The following is a 22,943-nucleotide window of genomic DNA, read 5'->3' on the forward strand; positions in this document are numbered from 1 at the left end:
ACTTTAATTTTTTGATATGAAAATAAAGTGACCACACAGAGTGGCTTTTTTGGGCATACATGCTTTCTCATCTTTTTCCCCTTTTCCCTCATTTGCATGGAAGGTTAAAGTTAGGCATGATGGGGGGAGTTTAAAGAGACTCTGTAACGAATAAAGGTCCTCTGGGGGTACTCACTTCGGTAGGGGAAATCCTCTGTATCCTATCGAGCCTTCCCTTGCCCTCCTGTGTACCACGGCGGTCTCTGCTGCAGCCCATGGAACACACAGCCCACAATTTGTCAGGCTGTGCAATATTTACCTTTCCCTGTTCCAGCGGGGGAGCTGTTGCGGCTCTCCGCTCGGAAATGGGTGAAAATAGGCAATCTCTGTCGGGTCCGCTCTACTACGCCGGTGCAGGATGCAGGAAACTTGCGCCTGCGCAGTATAGCGGACCGACCGAGATCGGCTATTTCCACCTATTTCCGAGCGGAGAGCCACTACTGCGCCTGCACTGGAGCTGGGAAAGTAAACATTTACATCCCTGTTGTTCGGAGGGGCACAACAAGATCGCTGCGGGACACAGGAGGATGGGGAAGCCTCGATCGGATCTAGAGGCTTTCCCCTACTGAGGTGAGTACCCCACAGGGGATCTTTTTTAGTTACAGATTCTCTTTAAGGTTAGGAATTGGAGGGAAGATTTAGGGTTTTCATAATAGGGAGGCGCTCGCTATTTATTGTATAGAAGTCTATGGTGGGGCAAATATGTATCGATTTTTTTTTTGCAGCGGATTTACTGCGGGGGTGAAGAGCATGAAGGTTAGGTGCGTGTGTAGTGTGTGTGTGTGTGTGTGGGGGGGGGGGGGATTTTAAGGTCAATCTCCTGCGCCACAGCAGAGCTGCTAATTTGTAAACACAGGATGCTAACCCTATGTCTGCTTTCATGAAAGCAGGAAGTAGATACAATGCCGATTTATTTCAGGTTTTGTAGCAGCTGTATCAAATAAATGTTTTTCTTTAAAGGTTATTATGCTGTTAGAGCAGAGAGGAAGCTCAGGTCCGCTTTAACGTGCAGACTGTATGTTGTGTTATGCTCACATTGTAGTGCAGGTGTTACGCAACATATAGAGTGTGAACTTATCCAAACACTGCGATCGTTAACTTAGTTAGTACATATCAAGAAATAGAAAATCAAAATCAGGAGTTTACTGCTCAATGCAAGGCATATTGTAATCTAAAGAAAATTGAGCTTGAGGGTTGTTGTGTTTGGTTAAGTCGTGAGATGAATGATAAATGTGCAAAACAAAACTAACCGCTGCCATTAGGACTTGTAGGATGGAATTTTGGGGCATACAGTATTCATAAAAAGCCTGTTTAAAGAGAAACTCCGACCAAGAATTTAACTTTATCCCAATCAGTAGCTGATACCCCCTTTTACATGAGAAATATAATGATTTTCACAAACAGACCATCAGGGGGCGCTGTTTGACTGATTTTGTGCTGAAACCCCTCCCACAAGAGGCTCTGGTACCGTACGGTACTCTGGGCAAACTGCCACAATGTAACATTGTTCACAGACAGGAAATGGCTGTTTACAACTGTCTGCAAGGCCAGAACAGCTAGAAACAGGTACATAACCTGCCCACAGTAAAAATGTCACCATGTAATACATGTCAGAATGTGAATCTGGGAGAGGAAAGATTTTACAATGAGCAAACACTGCTTAAATCATTTATACATAATTATGGTAAAAATGAAGCACTTTTTTTATTACATTATTTTCATTGGAGTTCCTCTTTAAGCTGCTTGCGTAGTCAGCGCAGGGCAATTTTACCAGTACTTATGCCACTGATGTAGCAAGCATTGCGCGCTTAGCACAACCCGTGTTATCTAGGAAATTATTGTGTTAGTAGTGTGCTATTTGTGTAGCGCAGCACACTACCCATGCAAACGTTATCTAGGTAATGCGGGAGGTTGCGCTACTTGCGCAACACAAGTTGTTCTAGTATCAGTAAAATTGCTGTACGCAAACTATGCGTGGCAGTTTTAACAGGCTTTTGTGAATATGCCCCTTATTCTAGTTGTAAATTTCTTTAGCTTATGCATGTTCAGTGTCAAATTTTACCATTTTACCATGTTTGGGTCTCTTCTTGAAAAGCGGTAATGTAGTCATTTTTAATCCATTCCTTAAGGGCTAATTAAGTGACCATAAAATAGTGCTATCCCACCTAATTGCCCACCTGTGAATTGCTTCTTTAAACTTAATGGTTTTTCCAAGTCCTGCTTCTCATGTCATTATGAGGCTGTTAAATAAACCTCAGCCAGATAATTTTACTATCATGTTAGTAGTTGCAGCCACAACATTTGTGGTTTAGAGTCAGGAGTTAATCAGTTTTAAATGAATTCTCAACCCCAATGAAATAGTTTAAAGGCAGTATTAGACCACAATGTAAGTCAAGTGGAGATGATTTATCAGTGCGTATTTATTGAATTGCAGTTAGAAAAGTCAGTGCTGGCATGTTTCCACCAGCCAAATTCAGGTTCAGATTCCAGATAGAGAGAGTCTACATTTTCCAGGTCAGACTTTATCTGATCACTGGCAGTGCTATCAATACTGTATGTCTGGTCTTAGAAGTGGGTCAGTCTTGTACTTCAAATTGCCAGACTGAAATCAAATAGTTTATTATTAAATGAATTGGTTTCACTGTATCCTGAAATATTGATCCTCACTCTTGTATGATTGTCCTCTCTCTCTTTCTGACACCAATTTCTGTCTTTGATCCTTTTGATGAAATCTAGGTCAGAGGAATGCACTGCTAGATTATTCTCTGAACATTATATTTTACTTTAGCAACTTTATGTGCCTCTTACCTGCAGTACAACAGGGAAGAGGCACCCAGGAGTAATACAACTTAATTAAAAGCACTGTAAAAGAAAAAACACGAGGAAGTGGCTTACCTCACCCATGACACTAGAGAGGTGGAGTAAAAAGTAGTTTGTTATTTGCACGGGCAATATGTTTTGTGGGTTTGAGCCCACTTCCTCAGGCCAATCACAGTGCCAATGTAAAAAAGCCAAAGTGTTCGAAGCGCTTCTCTTGCTTACCTGCTTACCTGTTAGACACTGTAACAAGCATGGATCTGGCGGCTGCTGACTCGCAGGGGGGAGGGGTCTGCAGCCGCCTCTCTCTCCATTGGTGTCTAGCACGTCGTGAACGATGTTCTCTTCAGCTCATAGGGTTTCTCTCTCGCGCGGGCGCACGGAGACAGGACCTTTATGCGGGCAGAAGGCGCGTCAGCTGACGTCACTGATGACTCTCGCTGCGCCGATTGGCAGATTCCGTGATGGGAGTGGCTGGTAGTATGCCTCCGCTTCTTAAGCCTCCAGTCTTCATTCGTTCCCTGTCTGCTGTCGTGAATACTTTGTATTAGCGCTCAGACCTTAGATTAGTGCCAGGTGTTGTAACCAAGCTGAAACCAAGGACTTCACACCAAGACTAGTATTGTTGTTATATTGTATTTGATTACCTGTGTATGATTCTGGCTATACCTCTGACCTTGCTTCCTGCTTAACGCTTCTGTTCTTCTTCCTATCTGATTAGTTGCTGAACTCTGCCTGATTACTGATTACTCTTCTGTCTCACGATTCTGTACTGATACTTACCTCTCTGTTGCTGAACCTAGCCTGTCTGACCTCTCTACTCACCAGTGGGCCCTCGCCACTGGTGAGGTGCTATTGTCTCACCAGTTTCTCTGGGGAGATAGTTTGTTATTGCTCCATTAGTGACTGATAGCACCTTTCCAGCTCCTCTGGAAAGGTCTGATCAAGTCTATACAGTCACGTTCACTACTAGTACCTGGCCAGCCCCTCTGGTGAAGGACTAGTCTGTATTTTCCTATTCTCTCACTGTTTGTACCTTTCCCAGCCTTTTGGAAAGGTCTGTGCTAGTATATACAGGCAGTGTACTGATAGTACTTTACCAGCTCCTCTGGTAAAGTTCCTCTCTACTATTAAAGTTACGGTTGCACTAATACACTGCAGATCACCACATAATCAGGTATAGTGTCTGTATTATTGGTGATACTGCAGATCACCTATAGTCAGACGTCTGAGTTGCAGCACCCAACCGTTACAAGTACCTACGTTTTCAGAAAATGGCAAAAATAGCAGTCAGCGGGGGTGGGGGATGGGGGAGGGAAGCGTACACTTCCATACAAAAGGTTTAGGAACTCTGTTGAAATCATACAGTTGAGAATTTAGGACACACATAAATAGGACTTATTTGAAATGAAAAAACTTTGGCTTAATGACGTTTGCCTTATGCCAATGATGGAGGAAAGCAGAGGTAGAAAAATCTGAGAAACTGTCCACACAACTTAATACTGACACATTAGCTCATTAGCACGGCAGGATCTTTGCTTTTATCAATTTAGTAGCAAATAGCAATGTGTGAATCAAATTAGCTTTGCTCAAATTGGACCACTAATGGAAAAATGGATTTTACCTCATTTTCACATTAATCAGTAAAAAGATGCTAATAGTAATATTTTAAGGCCATTTTAGGTCTTAAAAGGATACTGTAGGGGGGGTCAGGGGAAAATGAGTTGAACTTAGCCGGGGCTTCTAACGGTCCCCCGCAGACATCCTGTGTTGGCGCAGCCACTCACCGATGCTCCGGCCCCGCCTCCGGTTTACTTCTGGAATTTCAGACTTTAAAGTCTGAAAACCACTGCGCCTGCGTTGCCGTGTCCTCGATCCCGCTGATGTCATCAAGAGCGCACAGCGCAGGCCCAGTATGGTCTGTGTCTGCGCAGTACACTCCTGGTGACATCAGTGGGATCGAGGACACGGGCGTGCAGGCGCAGTGATTTTCTGACTTTAAAGTGAACTGGAGGCGGGGCCGGAGCATCGGTGAGTGGCTGCGCCAACACAGGATGTCTGCGGGGGACCATTAGAAGCCCCGGGTAAGTTCAGCTCATTTTCCCCCGACGCCCCTACAGTATCCCTTTAAAGAGAACCCGAGGTGGGCATTTGATTTATGGGGGACAGCAGAGCGCAGGGGCAGCCTGGGGGGAAACTGTATAGCAACTGAGGCTGGGCATTATATGCAGACCCAGCCTCTGTGTGCTAATAGGATTCTTAGAACCCACCTCGGGTTCTCTTTAAAGCAAACCTGTGGGGAAAATACTAATGCTCGATACTTACCTCAGTAAATGGAAGCACCTAGATGATCCAAAGGCTTCTTCAATACTCAGTCATCCCACCCTCTATGGTTTTGAGGCTGCGCTCCGGTTGGTGTACAAGCGCGACCGCACTGTGGAGGAAAAAAGCCATGCTGTTAGGAACTATGGCCTTGTTTTCTTGCCGGTGGCAGCAAATGCCTGACTTTATCTGTTATTTCACCAGCCACCAGTAGATGGCTCTGATGTCTGCTTTTCCTGACCTCGCCTGCAGATGGCGCATAGAGCCATGCGTATAGACTCTCTTCCACCAGCCAGGGCCCGCCACCCTTCTGCTACCTGTGCAATCTGGTGCTGGTGGCTATAGGACATATAAGGACTGCTCTGGCTTTCAGCAAGTGCCAGAACTTCAGTTCCCTTTCCCTGAGCAGTTGCCTGGCCTCTCCTGTCTCTTGTCTTCTGTGATCTGTACTTTGATCTCCTGTCTGTACTCTGATCTGTTATACCCAAACTTGCCTTGTTTGACTATGTTTATTGCCTGCTAATTTGGTCCAGTGTTTTTTGTGTAAATGCCCTGTACATTATTTATGTAGATAGATTGTGGTGTTTGGGGTTTAGGATTGCGTGTTTTGGGATATTACTTTATGTCAGCATTGCTGTGCTTACATCACTGGTGCACTCTATAATAAACGTCTGTTTAAACTTATTCAACATTTGTCTTGTGTTTCTCTGCCATTGCAGTGTTTCCTAAGCAAACCCGTTGATAACACATGCACAAGCGGCTTTATGCTACTGCGCAGGTACAAGCTATACTTGCACCTGCGCAGTGCGACCACGCTCATATGCGGAAGGGAGCGCAGCCACGAGGGGATATTCTACAAGCTCTTGTCGAATATGGTCAAAGAGTCCCAGTGCTGGATTGGTGGGGTCTAGTAGGACAGGGGGAACCTTCTGGACTATATAGAGGCTTCCCATTACCCTCAATCTGTTTTTTTTGTGTGTAATCCAATAACCGTAACCTATACATAAAGAGGTACTGGGAAACTTCCCTAGTGTTTTTAATGCTTGTTTTATATCATATTTGTATGCTTTTGGTGATGTCACTTTAGCTTACGATTCATAATGAGTTTTGCTGAATATTTCACGCTCATTTAGCGTGAAAATAATGAATACCTATGTGCAAAGTCATGCATAGATTATCTTAAACTTATTTTAAAGTATATTGAAGCATGCCTGGAGTGAGCTGAATATGAAGGCTGACATATTTATTTTGTCTTAACCACTTCACCTTCAAAGTTATTCACCTTTCAGCACTGCATCCATTCATCTTAACAATAACTTTATCAGTACTTATCACACTGAAATGATCTATACATTTTTTTGAACCAGTTAGGCTTTCTTTGGGTGGTACTTTTTGCTAAGAATTATTTTACTTAAATGCATTTAAAGAGGTTATAATAAGAAAAAAATTATTCAGTTTTCGGCCTTTATAGTTTTAAAATCAAACATTCTACTGTGGATAAAAGCCACACATTTTATCTGCCCATTTGTCCCGGTTATTGCAACATTTAAAATATTTCCCTACCGTGTTTCCCCGAAAATAAGACAGGGATGTCTTATTTTTGGGCAAACACACTGGTATTTTTCCTATACAAAATGTACATACTGTATGCCTTGTGCAACATACACAGAGCTTGTGGTTTGCAGATATTGGCTCTCAATTACAAGAAATTGATTCTGCTGATCATGTGGGTAAGAGTCTATTTCTTGCAGGCAGAGAACTCTGTCAGGCTCCCCAGAGCTATGATAGGATAAGCTGTGTGTGTGTGTCCTGGGAAGAGGTGAAGTGCTGGTTATGCTTATCATCACAACAGATCAGAAGGGCTTGCTCCAACAAAAACACAATTGCCTGACACATATATAGGACTGTGTGGAACTCACATTATACTGCTGCTCTCCTGTATCCAGGCTTTGTATTGAGCGTGACTTGCTGGTGTCATGTGGGCTGCTGCTAGGGCTAAAATTCGGAGGGTGTCTTACATTTCAAGCATTCTTGAAATTCCTGCTAGGTTTTATTCTCAGGGGATGTCTTACTTTAGGGGAAACACGGTAGTTCAATGTATGGCACCAAAATTGTATTTGGAAATAAAGATGCATTTTTTCAGTTTTGCGTCGATCACTAATTACAAGCCCATAATTTAAAAAGCAACAGTAATATACCCTCTTGACATACATATTAAAAAAGTTCAGTCCCTAAGGTTACTATTTCTGTATTAAAAAAAAAAATTATATATATATATATATATATATATATATATATATATATATATATATATATATATATATATATATATAATTTATTTATTTATTTATTTATTTTACAAAAGCTTTATTTGGGTAACTTGTGGAGTGTGGGAGGTAAGAGGTTAATTTTAAATGTAAATGTAGGTCTGTTTATTTAAAAAAAAAGTGTGTGTGTGTGTAGGTGTAATTTTACTATTTGGCCACAAGATATCCTTGCGCATAGCTTTCCTGTGCGTACTATTAGTACGCAAACAGGAAGTAATACATGGACGTGTAAGTATTGGCTTTTGTGAATGACGCGACATCTCATTTATGCCGGCGATCTTTCACAAGTGGACTTAGATCAATGAATGGGCACTGCGTTCCCATTCATTGATCTCCCCTCTAAGAATCTTCAGCGAGAACTAGCGCAGGAACGAGTGGCAGTGCACCGTGGTAAGGGACACCTCTGTGCACCTCTGTATGCTCTGTAAGCTGCTAATACAGATTTCCTGTTGAGACAATTGTGTGCCATCTCCATTTTGTTTAGAAATCGTACTTACGTCCCTGCAAGGTGAAGAGGGATTTTGCAGGGATGTAGATACTCATCCCGGGGAGGGGACGTGGTTAAACAATGCACATTGCCTGGCTATCCTGCTATATGATCATTTGCCTCTGAGGCCGAGTTTCCACAGGGGTGCCGAGTCCGTTCTTAAAATGGATGCAGCACTCGATGCAGATACAAATTGGTGTCTGAATCGCTATTGCCGTGACATGCGCGCCTATGGAAATTTAGATGCGTTCTGCATAGATCTGCAACAGGTATCTTTTTTCCCGCACACAATTTCAATAGGCTGTGTTTCTGTATCATGTGAGAAATGACTGATCACACATGCGAGCGTCTAGTGGAAATAGGCCCTAATACAGACCCTGAACTAGCATGCAGATCAGGTGCTCTGACTGATTAACTGCATTCTTGTTTCAGGTGTGTGATTCAGAAACTACTGTAGACAGAGATCAGCAAAGCTGCCAGGCAACTGGTATTGTATAAAGAAAACAGAGGTGCCAAGAGAGTAAAAGTAGCTAAAATGGCTAAAATTGCTGAGGAGGCAGTGGTGGACTTACCTTCTTTAAAGAGAATCTGTATTGTTAAAATCGCACAAAAGTAAACATACCAGTGCGTTAGGGGACATCTCCTATTACCCTCTGTCACAATTTCGCCACTCCTCGCCGCATTAAAAGTGGTTAAAAACAGTTTTAAAAAGTTTGTTTATAAACAAACAAAATGGCCACCAAAACAGGAAGTAGGTTGATGTACAGTATGTCCACACATAGAAAATACAACCATACACAAGCAGGCTGTATACAGCCTTCCTTTTGAATCTCAAGAGATCATTTGTGTGTTTCTTTCTCCCTGCAGAATCTCATGCACTGAAGTTTCAGGCTGCTCTTTTTTCTCCTGCAAACAGCTTTGCCCTTGTCTGCAATTCTTCAGTATGTGAAAGCCCAGCCAGCTCAGAGGACGATTTATCCAGCTTGTAAAAGATAAGAGAGAAGCTGCTCTAATCTAAATAATACACATGCAGTGTGCATAGAGGGGCCTGGAAGGGGGAGTTCATAGCAGAACCACAACACTGAAGAACTTGGCAGCCTTCCAGACACAGGCCGACAAGTCTGACAGGGGAAAGATACATTGATTTATTACAGAGACTGTGATAGCAGAAAGTGCTGCAGTAAGCCAGAACACATTAGAATAGCTTTTGGAACTTGTAGGATGATAAAAAACAGGATGCAATTTTTGTTACGGAGTCTCTTTAAAGGATACTCGAAGTAACATGTGACATGATGAGATAGACATGTGTATGTATGGTGCCTAGCACACAAATAACTATGCTGTGTTCCTTTTTTCTTCCTCTGCCTGAAAGAGTTAAATATCAGGTATGTAAGTGGCTGACTCAGTCCTGACTCAGACAGGAAGTGACTACAGTGTGACCCTCACTGAAAAGAGATTCCCCTTTTTATGTCTTTCTTGCTCTCAGAAGCCATTTTCTGCTAGGGAAGTGTTTTATGGTTGGAAATTCTTATCAGTGCACAAAGTTAATCTGTTTGGCTGCATTATTACTATAGAAGTACAATGCTTCACATTCTTCATTTCTTACACTAAAGATCTCCCAAATATTACACCAAAACTATGTGTCAGGAGGGCATAAGATGTTTTTAACGCTTATGTTACAAATAAAGTATCTTTCCAGATCCTCAACCAATTTCCTTAGCGTTTTAAAGCGGGCCTGAACTCTTGCACAAGACAGTTGGAAAACAGAGAGAAATGTACCCTGTGTGTATTTAGATAGTTCAGCCTGTCTAATTCTCCCTCATATGTGACTAATCACAACTGTAATTTAATCTCTCAGCTTCGTCAGCTAGCTGCTTCGGCAGCGCAGCTAATTTGTAAACACAAGATGTTAACCCTATTTCTGCTTCCGTGAAAGCATGAAGTAGACATACTGCATATTTATTGCAGGATTTGTATCAACTGTTACAAAAATGTTTTTCTTTAAAGGCAATTATGCTGTTGCTTATCTTTTGGAGCCGAAATGAAGTTCTGAGTTCCGGTCTGCTTTCAGATTTGAACTGGTTAACCTTCTTCCAAATGTTTGTGGTCAGTCTATGTGGTCAGTCACTTTCTTAGCTAAACCCTCAATAATGTCACTATTTCGGGCAATAATTGTCAGTGTTTCATAGTTTATTCAGACTGGATTGTGTTGCCAGGTTATAAGTATATGAATGAAAACAGCTTTCAATTCATTGCTCCAACCCGCCGAACTGCATAATATCCTCACATTATTCAGTGGGCACTGTGTACAAGAGATGCTACATGATTTGATAGTAAGATGAGCTGAACTCAGTAAACATGCTTTTACTCTAGGGCTGCCCATAGAAATAAGATGTTTGTCTCATGATATTTGTTAGACAATCAAACATATCTAACATGTTGCTGTGGAACACCATGATTTGTAGTTATGTGTCTGATCTGGACTTCAGATTTGTTATCTTATAGGAAACTATTTACTGTGTTCTTATTTGTTTTTACCGGTTTGTTTTTATGTTTGTTCAAACATATTGGGCGCATGTGGCTCCTGGGCAAATTGGATCCCACCACTGACTTAAATCACAAATATTTGCATGCTGGCGTCAGGGGAAATTCGGGACCAATAATCATTGTTTTTTTTTTCAGGGTTTCTCTTGCTTGTGGCCCCGCAGTGCACGATTTGGCACCCAATAATTATCGTTTTTTGTGGGGGTTAGGTGTCAGGAAGAGGGTTTGTGCAGGGGGGGGGGGGGGTCTGTTAAGATTAGGTGTCTGGAAGGGTGCTTGTGCTGGGGGGGGGGGGGGGAGTTAAGGTTAGGCACCAGGAAGGGTGTTGATGGGGGAGGGAGGTTAGGATTAGGCATCAGGAAGGGTTTTTGTGGGAAAGGGGCTGTTAGGGTCAGGCATCAGGAAGAGTGAATGCGTGGGGGGAGGTTAGGATTAGGCATCGGGAAAGGTGTTTAAGGGGGGAAAGGTTAGGGTCAGGAAGAGCGTTTGTGCAGGGGGAACTGTTAGTGTTAGGCGTCTGGAAGGGTGTTTGTGTAGGGGGGAGGAGATTAAGGTTATGCATCAGGAAAGGTGTTTTGTGTGTGTGTGTGTGTGTGTGTGTGTGTGTGTGTGTGTGTGTGTGTGTGTGTGTGTGTGTGTGTGTGTGTGTGTGTGTGTTTGGTGTTAGGGTTAGGCAATCGGAAAAGTAGTTTGTGTGTGTGTGTGGGGGGGGGCTTAGGTTAGGTGTCAGGGAGTGGGGGGGGAGTTGTGTGAGAGTAGGGTTAGGTTTAGTGATAGTAAAATATCTGTACCATTTACCGATATTTTATTATCGAAAATTAAAACATTACTAGTAGAATATTGGTAAATGTACCGATATTCTCTTAACGGCAGACTCTCTGCGCCCGTTTTTCACGTACGTGTATTTATCAGATAAATCTAGGCTTTTAGTTCATCTGATTAATATCTGGGCAAACTTTGTTTTAAACCCAGCAGCAATGTTCAGCTTCTGTCTGAATGAGGACTTATGTAAGCCGAGCATGATATACTGAAGGAGATGGGAAAAGACGCCACATTTTCAGAGAGTTTATAGTTGTTTCTTCCTTGCTAGTCAAATACACAGACTTGAATTGATTGATGTTTACATCTTGCTGTTTAAAGCCAATGTCCTGTTTTCCCGCTAATCCTCAGATATTTACATGTTTTCCTGTCGTGTACGTGTTATTGGTAAAGTCAGTGGCAAGGTAAAAATAGAAACAACATTTTTTTCCACACTTACCATTGTTTCTGTCTCTTTGTAAATGACCTACTTTATCAAACGTATTGAGCTCCAGGATTCTTTTTCTCTTTTGATCCAATTATATATATTTTTTTCCAACCGTACAGCAGTTTCTATAACAAATTCCACTATTGCAAAATTCTTTAATAAGTCTGCATTCAGCATCTGGGCTCAGAGCATTTGGAAATTGCTCTCATTACTCACCATTCTGCTTTGATATTGTCAAGAAGACGATGAACGGTCAAAGAGATGAACATATATGTCGAACAAAAGGGATAAAAGATTTGACATTGCTGCAGCAAAAAATTATCTGGTGCTTATTTCTAGAGAAATTATTCCTCTCTTTGTTTTGTTCTGTTAAACAATGTATTTCTGGGACAAAGACAAATTGGATGTTTGTAGGGATGAGCAGCTGGGAGAATTTCATTGAGGGGGTTTCAATATGAGAGGGTCCCGTAAAGTCTTAATTATCACCTAGAAGTTCTTACGGTAAATTGATGAAATTTTGTCAGTGTTGTCATTGGTCCCAAAGTGCTGTTGGTCCCTAAATGATTTTGAGAAAATCAGCTCATTGTATTGTGACAGCATCCATTGGAGTCTTCTGAAGGCAATTGCACTGTGAGCAAAGTAAACATTTAAGGTTGGATGGTGGGCCCATACATGATATAATCTTGATTGCATGTACAATCAGTAAAGTTATCAATTCTGTGCTGGAAATCTGGTATTTTTCTTCCACCACTCTCCACATTGAAATGAGGTGGAAAGACCTCAGAACTAGCTATTTCTAAAAGCAACCTAACTAGAAAATCAAGAATTTAGAAAGATTAACAATGCTGTAGTGTGTCTCTTCTGGGTACAGAGTTATAGCATGGATCCGAATAATCAGCTAACAAGGGCAAAAACTGGAACGATTAACCCTCCTGGCGGTTCAATTATTTCCGCCAGGAGGCAGCGCAGCATTTTTTTTAAATCATGTAGCGAGCCTAGGGCTCGCTACATGATAGCCGCTGCTCAGCGGCATCCCCCCGCCCGCTTCGATCGCCTTCGGCGATCTCCGATCAGGAAATCCCGTTCAGAGAACGGGATTTCCTGGAGGTCTTCCCCCGTTGCCATGGCGGCGGGGCGGGATGACGTCACCGACGTCATTGGGAGTCCCGGGCCACCCCTCGACGCTGCCTGGCACTGATTGGCCAGGCAGCGCACAGGGTCTGGGGGGGGGGGGTGGAGCGCGGGGCGGCGGCGATCGGTGTGCTGACGCAGCTAGAAAAGTACTAGCTGCGTCCAGCAAAAAAAAAATTAAGTAAATCGGCCCAGTAGGGCCTGAGAAAACCTCCTGCGCGGCTTACCCTGAACTACGTTCGGGGTTACCACCAGGAAGGTTAAATCATTAGTTTTATTATATAAATTATACACAAAAATATACAAAATAATATCTAGCAGTTGAACTTGGATTGGTTGGTTAGAAATAAGCAGAACAGAGAGAACGATAAAGAATGTCTGAAAAGTTCAAAATCCAGTGTTTGGCTTTGTCCAAAAGGTGGTGAAGCCTTTGTGCTTACTAATCCAAAGTATTGCTTTTTGGCCAGTGTCCTGCTGGCCTGTCGGTAGATGAAATTCAACAATGATGATAGACAAAGGACCTAGATTTGAGTGGGTCACTGGATTTTAGTCCCTCTGCAGCTGAGAATGGCTATGACAAGCAAAGTTCAGCCTTGCTGCAATTACAGCTGGTGATGAAAGTGGAGTGTTTAAACCTGGAAGACACACAAAACAACCATCCAAATGATCATGAATAAAACTGGCGTCAGTTATGCTAGTGTGGGGAAAATTTTTCATGATGAACTGCACATGTCTAAGGTGTCTGCACGTTGGGATCCATGTTTGCCAACCCCATTCCAGAAACAAAGACAGCGTGACCTTTTAAGACAAAAGTTGATGAAGTTGTAACAGGATGAAGAGGGTTTTTTTTGGTCAGGGACTATAGTTCAGTTGCAGAAACTTTATCACGCTGTGAGCCTCAATTGAATAACAGATACAGTGAGCTGATTTTCTCAACAGGGACCAATAATGACACTGACAAAATGTCATTAATATACCATAATAACTTATGCTTCATAATTAAAACTGTGATACCCCCCTCCTATGGAAACCCCATACCTCGGGAGGGGGAAGGCTCTGGATCCTATTGAGGCTTCCCTCATCCTTCTCTAGCCCACAGTGGTCTTGCTGGGCCTCTCTGAAGCCAAAAGCGACAATTTGTCAAGCTGTGGCACAGGCGCAGTAGCTCCTCCAGCGCAGGTGCAGTAGTAGCTCCCCGATGGGCTAAGGCGGAAATAGTCGATCCCAAACGGGTTCGCCCTACTGCGCAGGTGCAGACGACTTGTGGACCTGGCTGGGATCGGCTATTTCCGCCTTATCCCTAGCCGAGAGCAGCTATTGCACCTGCGCTGGAGCCGGGAAGGTAAATATTTAAATACCCGCCATTTTGAGGGGCCCAGCAAGACCACTGTGGGAAGGAGGAGAACGAGGCTTTCCCCTCCCGAGGTAAGTACCTCCCAGAGGCACTTTTTTTTCTGTTACAGGTTAACTTTAAAGAGACTCCGTAACAAAAATTGCATCCTGTTTTTTATCATCCTACAAGTTCCAAAAGCTATTCTAATGTGTTCTGGCTTACTGCAGCACTTTGTACTATCACAGTCTCTGTAATAAATCAATGTATCTTCCCCTTGTCAGACTTGTCAGCCTGTGTCTGGAAGGCTGCCAAGTTCTTCAGTGTTGTGGTTCTGCTATGCACTCCCCCCTCAGGGGGGGAAAGAAACACACAAATGATCTCTTGAGATTTAAAAGGAAGGCTGTATACAGCCTGCTTGTGTATGGATGTATTTTCTATGTGTGGACATACTGTACATCAACCTACTTCCTGTTTTGGTGGCCATTTTGTTTGTTTATAAACAAACTTTTAAAAACTGTTTTTAACCACTTTTAATGCGGCGGGGAGCGGCGAAATTGTGACAGAGGGTAATAGGAGATGTCCCCTAACGCACTGGTATGTTTACTTTTGTGCGATTTTAACAATACAGATTCTCTTTAAGGTGATGAAGCCACAGGGGAGGGCTGTGGAGTCAGTACAAAAATCATCCGACTCAAACTCCTCAGCTTATGAAACCACTGACTCCAGGTACTCAAAATTGTTCTAACTCCAACTCCTTGACTCCAACTCCACAGCCCTGACTCAAAATATATGAAATTGAAGAGTGCTAATTTACTAACCTTTCAGCAATGCTCATTTTGTTCTGTTGTGAGCCAGGCAAGAGTTTTGCCATCTAGACAATGTACAAAAATCCAGTTAGGGATGGGGGATTTCCTTTGCTTTCTGGTGTTCTTTACCTCAGGAGAATCTCTGTGCACTGTACAGCCGCATCCATCTGAAAATGGCGCCTGTGAATAATGGCGCACAGTGTTGCCGCTAATCCGTTTGCCGCTTATCGCTATTTAACGTTAAAGCCTTATTGTTATTTAGCGTTAAAGCCTTATCGTTATTTAGCGTTAACACACAGAACCCTCTCTGTACCTATCCCTAACCCCTAAACCCCCCCGGTGGTGCCTAACCCTAAGACCCCCCTGGTGGTTCCTAACCCTAAGACCCCCAGGTGGTGTATATTGTACTGTAACTATACCTAACCCTACTCTCACACAGAACCTTCCCTGTAACTAACCACCCCCTTGGTAGTGCCTAACCCTAAGACCCCCCTGGTGGTGCCTAACCCTAAGACCCCCCCCCCAGTGGTGCCTAACCCTAACCTTGACAGTGTTGCATTAAATCCATTCACCGTTTTGCAGTCAAATAATGTCTGCAGTTTGACTTATGTAGGGCGCTATTGCTAAATAACGTTAGTGTGTGCCACTATTGATAAATAACGTTAGTGTGTGCCACTATTGATAAATAACGTTAGTGTGTGCCGTTTTTCTTCTTTTTTCCCTGCGCGCCATTATTATGCAGTACTAACGATAAATAGCGATAAGCGTATCTTTTTAATGCGGCACCATTCTTATGCATTGGCGCTGTGCGCCATTATTCACTGATCAGTTAGTCATGCAAAATGAGGAGATCTTTGTAGGATTCTGCACATCAACATTATTCCAAACATTGAAAGGACCACTATCACAAAAAAATTCCCACAGACTGAAAGGCACTATAAATAACTCTGCTATGTTGCTGTTGCTTACATTAGGGAGTTAAAATCTGACAGATCGCCCAGGTTTAAAACTAGTCCTTCTCCTCATGAGTGATTACAGTATTTCCTTTATTCTTTACATAAGCACTCCTTGGAAACAAAAACTCGTGAAAGAATGTATACAAATATGTTGGTCAGGCTTCCTACTCATATGCACAATTTTCTGGCAGTTGGTCTGAGCAACTGCCATTCAGTAAGTGCTTTTGAAAATAAAGAAAACCCTAAGAAACCCCCATGAGGAGATGGACCAGTCAAAAACCTGTCAGATTTTGACTATAAAGTAAAAGCGACATAGGAAAAAGTAATTTTATAGTGCATTTTACTTGGGGACAAAAATACATTTTATATGTATGTATACAGTACACACGTATTTTAAATTTCAAAATATTTTGTGATAGTGCTCCTATAATAACGTTATATAAAGTGACAATTAGAGCACTGTTATACCTTCATAACAATGTTTAATAACACTGGAATTACATTAACCACCTGAACGGTATGGACAAGCTCAGCTCGTCCATTACCGCTGCGGTGGATTGCTCAGCTCCTGGAGGGTCTTTTTAGACCAAATTTTCGGAAGGGGGTGTACCTACCTACATCACCCCTCTGATCGCCGCTGGCCTGATCCCCCCCGATCGTCGCTGTTTTATACATACCCCTCCGAAGCCCGCGCCGGCGCAGCCTCTCCATAGCCTCCAGGGGTTGAAATGGCGGCGATCGGAAGGGTGCATGACGTCGTTGATGTCAGACGTCAGGCCCGATCATCGCCATAGCAACACCTGAATCTATGGCCGAAGTCTCGGCCATCGCGGGATCGCGGCCAGGTAAATATCGCCAGCGGCGAGCGGAGGGAGGTGGACAGTGCCAGGGGACTTGGGGGCAAACTGTAGCTAGACTAGTGCTAGCTACACCATCAAAGACACATTTAAAAAAAAAAACGCCACCTATGGCCGTAATTAAACGAACGCCAGGGTGGTACTAATACACTGTTAACATATGTTTATTCTGTATCTTTTATGGCGGTCTGAGTGGATATTGTATTTTCCAGGCTTGCACTTACAGTGATATAGTGACATTATGTGGCTTGATCTCAGCCTCTGGCATGCTTTGCAGTTTACTACCCCATCTGACAATTTTTTCGCATGTAACACTTCTTCTTCTTCAAAATATTATCAGTCCTGGAGAAATTTGGGGATTTATTTTGAACTCTGGTTTATGTTAATATTTACAGCTTAATAAATGTCGTTTTCGTCTTAAATCTTTCAAGAAAAGCCAAGGAAAAAAGAGAAACACATTTAATTGTGATTTATGACATCCTGCTGTAATTCCAGCATTAAACTTTCACCGGTAGGCATCCATGAAAGCACTGCTAAAAAAAGAAGCAATTAGTGTTTAACATTTGAAGGTCACATCTATATCAATGATATGGCGTGGGGTTTTAAGGGGATGCTGAGTAGATGCTGAAAGTATTAAACTAATGATAATTCTCATCACAATGACTGTGCTATCTATTCTGCAGAATGGGGCTTTTTTTTTCTTTGATTTTTTGTTTTGTAGCCCAAGCAATTCACTTGAATTTATATGCATTCCAGTTCACAGAAATCAAATCGCATCCTCCCAAAATGTCATGCTTAGATCTCCAAACTAGAGGTTGAAGAGCACACATATTAGATGGAGCACTTGCCAAGAGAGACTTGGCTTCCACCCTTACTATAGCTTAGCACTGTAGACTTTTTTTCTTCTAAATAATCTCTAGATATGGTGGTAAGATTTAAGCAGTTGGTCTGAGCACCATTAGTTTGGGCACCTGTGTTATTGTGGTATTATACTCAAATTTCATCGATCTATGGTGTAAATCATGTCTCATCTTGATTACTGTAATACTCTACTCTGTGGCCTACCAAAAATAGACTGGCCCCTCTCCAGTTCCTACTGAACTCTGCTGCTCATCTCATTCACCTTTTCCCCTGTTCCTCTGATGAAACCCTCTCTGCCAATCCCTCCATTGCCTACCAATCACCCAAAGGAAGTTTAATCTCATACAACTATCATACAAGGCTCTACATTTAGCAGATAAGAGATGCATCATTTTTTCCTGCTTAGCACAGCACAAGGGTTTCAATCCATTCTCTTCAGTCATTTTAGCCATCCTTAGGAGCCTGGCATCTTATCAGGATAACTCCTACCGAGAGAGAAGTTTATTCCTTTTTCTCTGATTGGTTATATTAGACACACGGGGCCATACACAAATTAACTTTTTCTCCTGAGTTTTCTCCTGGGAGATAATTTTTCATCTTCTATTTAAAATAACTTTTTGGTACTTTGCAACTGAAAAAGTACCAAAAAGTAGATGGAAAAGTACTGTCAAAATTATTTGAAGTATTTTCTTCATTACTGCTGGTTTAAACAACATGTTATTGACAATTTTGAAAATATCACTTAGGAGAAAACTAAGGAGAAAATGTTAATTGCATATGGACAATGGGGTTAATAGGTGAAGGAAAGGGGATATTAGAAACACCTTTGCAAATGGGATGATCCACTCCCAACGCCATCACTGCAAGGAATGGAGATATCTGATAACATTTCTATAACAAGAAAGGAATAGATATGCAGGGAAAGATTTACAGCAGTATTTAGGAAAAAAAAGACAGGGTATTCACATACCACTTAAAAAAAAAATGTGTATCAATAGTTGTCCTTTAAAGGGACCCTGAGCAATAACCTAAATTAAAAGATTTCACTTACCTGGGGCTTCCTCGAGCCCACCATAGGCCGCGAGGTCCCCTGGCATCCTCCTGGCTCCTCTCTTTGTCCAGCCGGCGGCTCCCGTTACTAGCGACACCTAGGTTGTTGGACGACTCTTCCTGGATCCTGACGCTCCTCGTCATCACGCCGGCCAGTGTGACAGGTCTGTGCATGCGTGGTTTAGAGTTAGAAAACCGCCCATGCGCAGACTTGTCATGCCGGCGTGATGATGAAAAGCGTCAGGATCCAGGAAGAGTCGGCACAACACCCAGACCAGGTGACGCTGGTAACGGGAACCGCCGGAGGGACACGGAGAGGAGCCAGGGGGATGCCGGGGGACCTCGCGGCCTATGGTGGGCTGGAGGAAGCCCTAGGTAAGTGAAATCTTTTAATTTAGGTTACTCCTCAGGTCCCTTTAAAGAGGAACTCCAGTGAAAATAATGTAGTAAAAAAAGTGCTTCATTTTTTACCATAATTATGTATAAATGATTTAGTCAGTGTTTGCTCATTTTAAAATATTTCCTCTCCCCGATTTACATTCTGACATTTATTACATGGTGACATTTTTACTGTGGGCAGGCTATGTAGCTGTTCCTAGCTGTTTTGGCTGTTAGAGACAGCTGTAAACAGCGATTTCCTGTCTGTGCACCTTGTTACATTGTGGCAGTTTGCCCAGAGTACCGCGGTCCCAGAGCTTCTTGTGGGAGGGGTTTTAGCACAAAATCAGTCATACAGCGCCCCCTGCTGGTCTGTTTGTGAAAAGCATTATATTTCTCATGTAAAAGGGGGTATCAGCTACTGATTGGGATAAAGTTAAATTCTAGGTTGGAGTTTCTCTTTAAAGTGTACCTGAGGAGGATTATTGAGCACAAATGGGACACAGAGACATATTCCCATCTAAGGGACATGCCACTATGCCCCCTTGGTGCTCTCTCTGTGCCCCCTGCACCCTTCAGCCCCCTTTTTAAATCTACCATCAGCCAGCTTATCAGCAATCGAAGAGGGGAAGGGGCGTCCTTAGCAGGAGAGGCACTCCTGTGTAACGCCCCTTCCCTGTCCCTCAGGCCATCCCACTAGCTCTCCTGCGCCTCTCTATAACCCCAAATGGCACACAGGAGCGACAGGGAGCGGCAGTAATGGATGCTACCTGATCCGGCTAGCATCCTGGATCAGGTAGTATTTTTTTTTTTTTTAAGTATTGTTCCCAGCTAGGGTTCTCTTTAAATAAGACATGGCTAGAGTGAGTACAAATTTTAAAATGGCTGGCACAGTTGAACAAAAATGCCTTGTTCCAGACTATACAAAAGGTATTAGAGGATTTTAAATTTTTCCTCCAGGCCAAACATTTGGAGGGCTGGGCATCAGAAAATATAAAAAAATCTGCCCATGTTTACATGTTAAAGCTATCAAATCTATCAGCTCTGAGTTCTATCCTTAAACGTTCTCTTTTTAAAACATTTATTATGGTTTAAATGAATTCATATTTCAGATTCATAGGAGCAGCTTCCCAGCACTGGCTGAATAGCATTCTTCAAGATGCGGGATTCTAAACAATTCAAACGGTTTCCCGTTGTGCAGTAAGGTAATGTTTATACAAAAGTGAGATAACATCTTTTGAATAGGGGATGACTGATGCATATATTGTTCATAATAAAGAAAGAGAAAAGGCAAATGGCAAAGCAACTCTCTAAGAGGTTCTGTAAAGAAACATTCCTGGCATATAAGGGAAAAACAATGCAAAGATTACTAATGAGGCTGAAATTATGTATTGTATGATCACATCTCACCTGTATTACTTTGTGTGATTCAGGGACATTTCTAGCCATTTTGGTGCACTAAACAGGGTAATCCGTTGATGTGAAGCAGCAGTAATAATGTGCCTATTGCCGTTTTATAAACAGTATTGTCACAATTTATGTGGAATGAATGTGACCTGACAGTTTGCATTCCTAACATGTTTTATAACCCAAGTTTCAGCTTATGTCCGTAGGGATGGTCAAAAATGCCCATTTCCGATTCTATAGAAATTCCGATTTCCGCCAACACCAATTTTCGTTTTTTCAGATTTCCGATTTTCCATTTTTCTGCTTTCCGTTTTTCAATTTTCTGTTTTTCCAATTTTCGAGGAGTATTTTATTAGTGGGGTTTTTTTTGCAAGAGGGAATGCAAAAAATGAAAAGAAAATCCGAAAAAAGGAATTCAGAGAAAGCAAAATCAGAAAAAGGAAAAATCAGTCTTGTGATTGATCTGGTTTCGCACTGTAAATTGGCGTTAGCAATGCGGTGCGGCGTGCCTGCCGCATCACATCGCCAAAAACGGTCCTTCAGTGAACATCGCGTTAGTACACGGTGTTCCCTGTCTGGCTTTTGGCCAAAGCAGGAAATTACGTGCACTTCCTGCTTCATGTATGCCGAAGTACGTGGGAGCATATTGTAAAAATACGCATGCACACTGCGACATCGCGACTCCAACTTCTTTAGAGAAACCTGCATCACCATAGACTAACATGAAATCCAGACCGACGCAGATCCCTGCAGGTCGCAGCAGGAGCCCCGCGGTTACGTAGGTATGCGATAGCATTAAATTGGGCACTTCCACGCAGCGTACCGCAACATGGGAAGTATGAACTTCTCCATAGACTATCATTAGGCTGCAATTTTCTGCAACGCACTACACAAGTGTGAAAGGGCCCTGAAATTACTGTGGTAATCTGATTTTTGCAGAAAAATTCTGCATTCTCTGATTAGTCCAATGCTTCTGAGTATTATGATTGTGGTAAAATTACCAAGTTGCAGTATACTGGATTTCCACAGAATTCCGATTTCTGACAATGGTAAGGTAAACTGTTTTTATAAGCTTGTTTAGATTCTGTTTGTAGAGTAGGTTGTTGGTACATCTGGTGATTTTAGGTAGTGCTAGCCGTACACATGTCATGATCTCACCTTCTGGATCCAGCGATGGGACTATCTCTGCCGGGAGTCTGTCACGGTCTGGCACTTCCAAAACTGCACCGCTCTTGTGTGTGCATAGCAGCCCCGGTATCCAACAGGGGCAGGCGCACACATCCACGCACTGAAAGAGAATGGGTGCGTATGACTAGGCGTCCGTCCTATGCTGCTAAGAGACACAGGAGTTAGTGTCAGCTGACATACTTAGTCAGCTGACACTCAGGCAGGATTGCTATTACATTCTGATTGGATGATGTGCGAGTGGCTGGCCACTTATTGGACAGATGGATGTATTTAAGTATGCTGAGTGCAGTGTGTGATTGCCCATGATAGCATTAGCTAAGCTAGGTGCTGTGTGCTCTTGTACTAATTGTGCGTTATTCTTCTTTTGCATTCCTGGATTTTGACCTCAGCCTCTTTACTGACTATTCCTGTTTGCTGCCTAAACTGTCCTTCTGCCTGTTTCACCGTTATGATTGTTTGCTACCTGGACTGACCTTGGATACCCTGTTGACCTTGATTCTGCCTAGCCTTTGTGCACCGCAACCCTCAGATCTCCCATGGATGACCTAGAATTGTTCTGGACTTTGATTCTGTTTTTGTCACTGCCAGTTTGGTTCTGGTGGTTTATTGCTCACGCCTCATTCAGCTCCAATACCTTGCACCCATAAGACCTGGTTGTAACCGTAGTTGGGTAGGTCTTGTCTCTTACCTCCTGTTCAAGCGGAAACGCGCAACATAAGGTGAAGACAATGGAGGAGATTGGGGCATTGGAGCTGATCTGGGAGTGGTAATCCATCAGACCTTAAAACACATTTGAGAAAAATATGTCGAGCACTACTGAAGAGTTGTATCAGCAGACATTATTCACTTAAGTCCAACTGGGCTTCAAAATCTACATTCAGGCCGGGCCATTAGACAGTTACTTAGGGGCAGGTACCATGCCATGCACAATATTGTTTAATGGAATAATTGCGTATAGCTGTTATGTAATGAAAGTGAAAGGGGCAAAAGGGTGATGTAATTAAGTAGCGAGATGTTTACAAGTTAGGGTATGCTTGGATGGTCCTCTAATCTGTTAACAACTAAATCAAAAACCACAATTATTATACTAGTGGAGTGTCAGGAGTTATTAATCAGTCACTGAAAGCACACCTGACCCGAGGCAAAGCTACCTAAAGTAAGCACAGTGGTATGTTCATGCTGGATCCCCATACC

General features: G+C 42.7%; 1 protein-coding gene across 7 annotated transcripts in view; it reads left to right on the plus strand.

Annotated features, from left to right (window-relative positions):
* Nucleotides 1-22,943, plus strand: part of PITPNM3 (PITPNM family member 3) — a 913,937-nt gene that overhangs the window by 315,200 nt on the left and 575,794 nt on the right. Inside the window, exon 1 of one of the 7 annotated variants that reach the window (XM_068270201.1) lies at nt 20,285-20,359. The exons of the other annotated variants lie outside the window; for them this stretch is intronic. The gene's annotated coding sequence lies outside the window, so the exon portion shown is untranslated. Of the gene's footprint in view, nt 1-20,284; nt 20,360-22,943 lie in introns of those variants that run through there. 7 annotated transcript variants of the gene reach the window in all.

Source organism: Hyperolius riggenbachi, chromosome 2 (assembly GCF_040937935.1).
Source record: "Hyperolius riggenbachi isolate aHypRig1 chromosome 2, aHypRig1.pri, whole genome shotgun sequence".
Lineage (NCBI taxonomy): Eukaryota > Metazoa > Chordata > Amphibia > Anura > Hyperoliidae > Hyperolius > Hyperolius riggenbachi.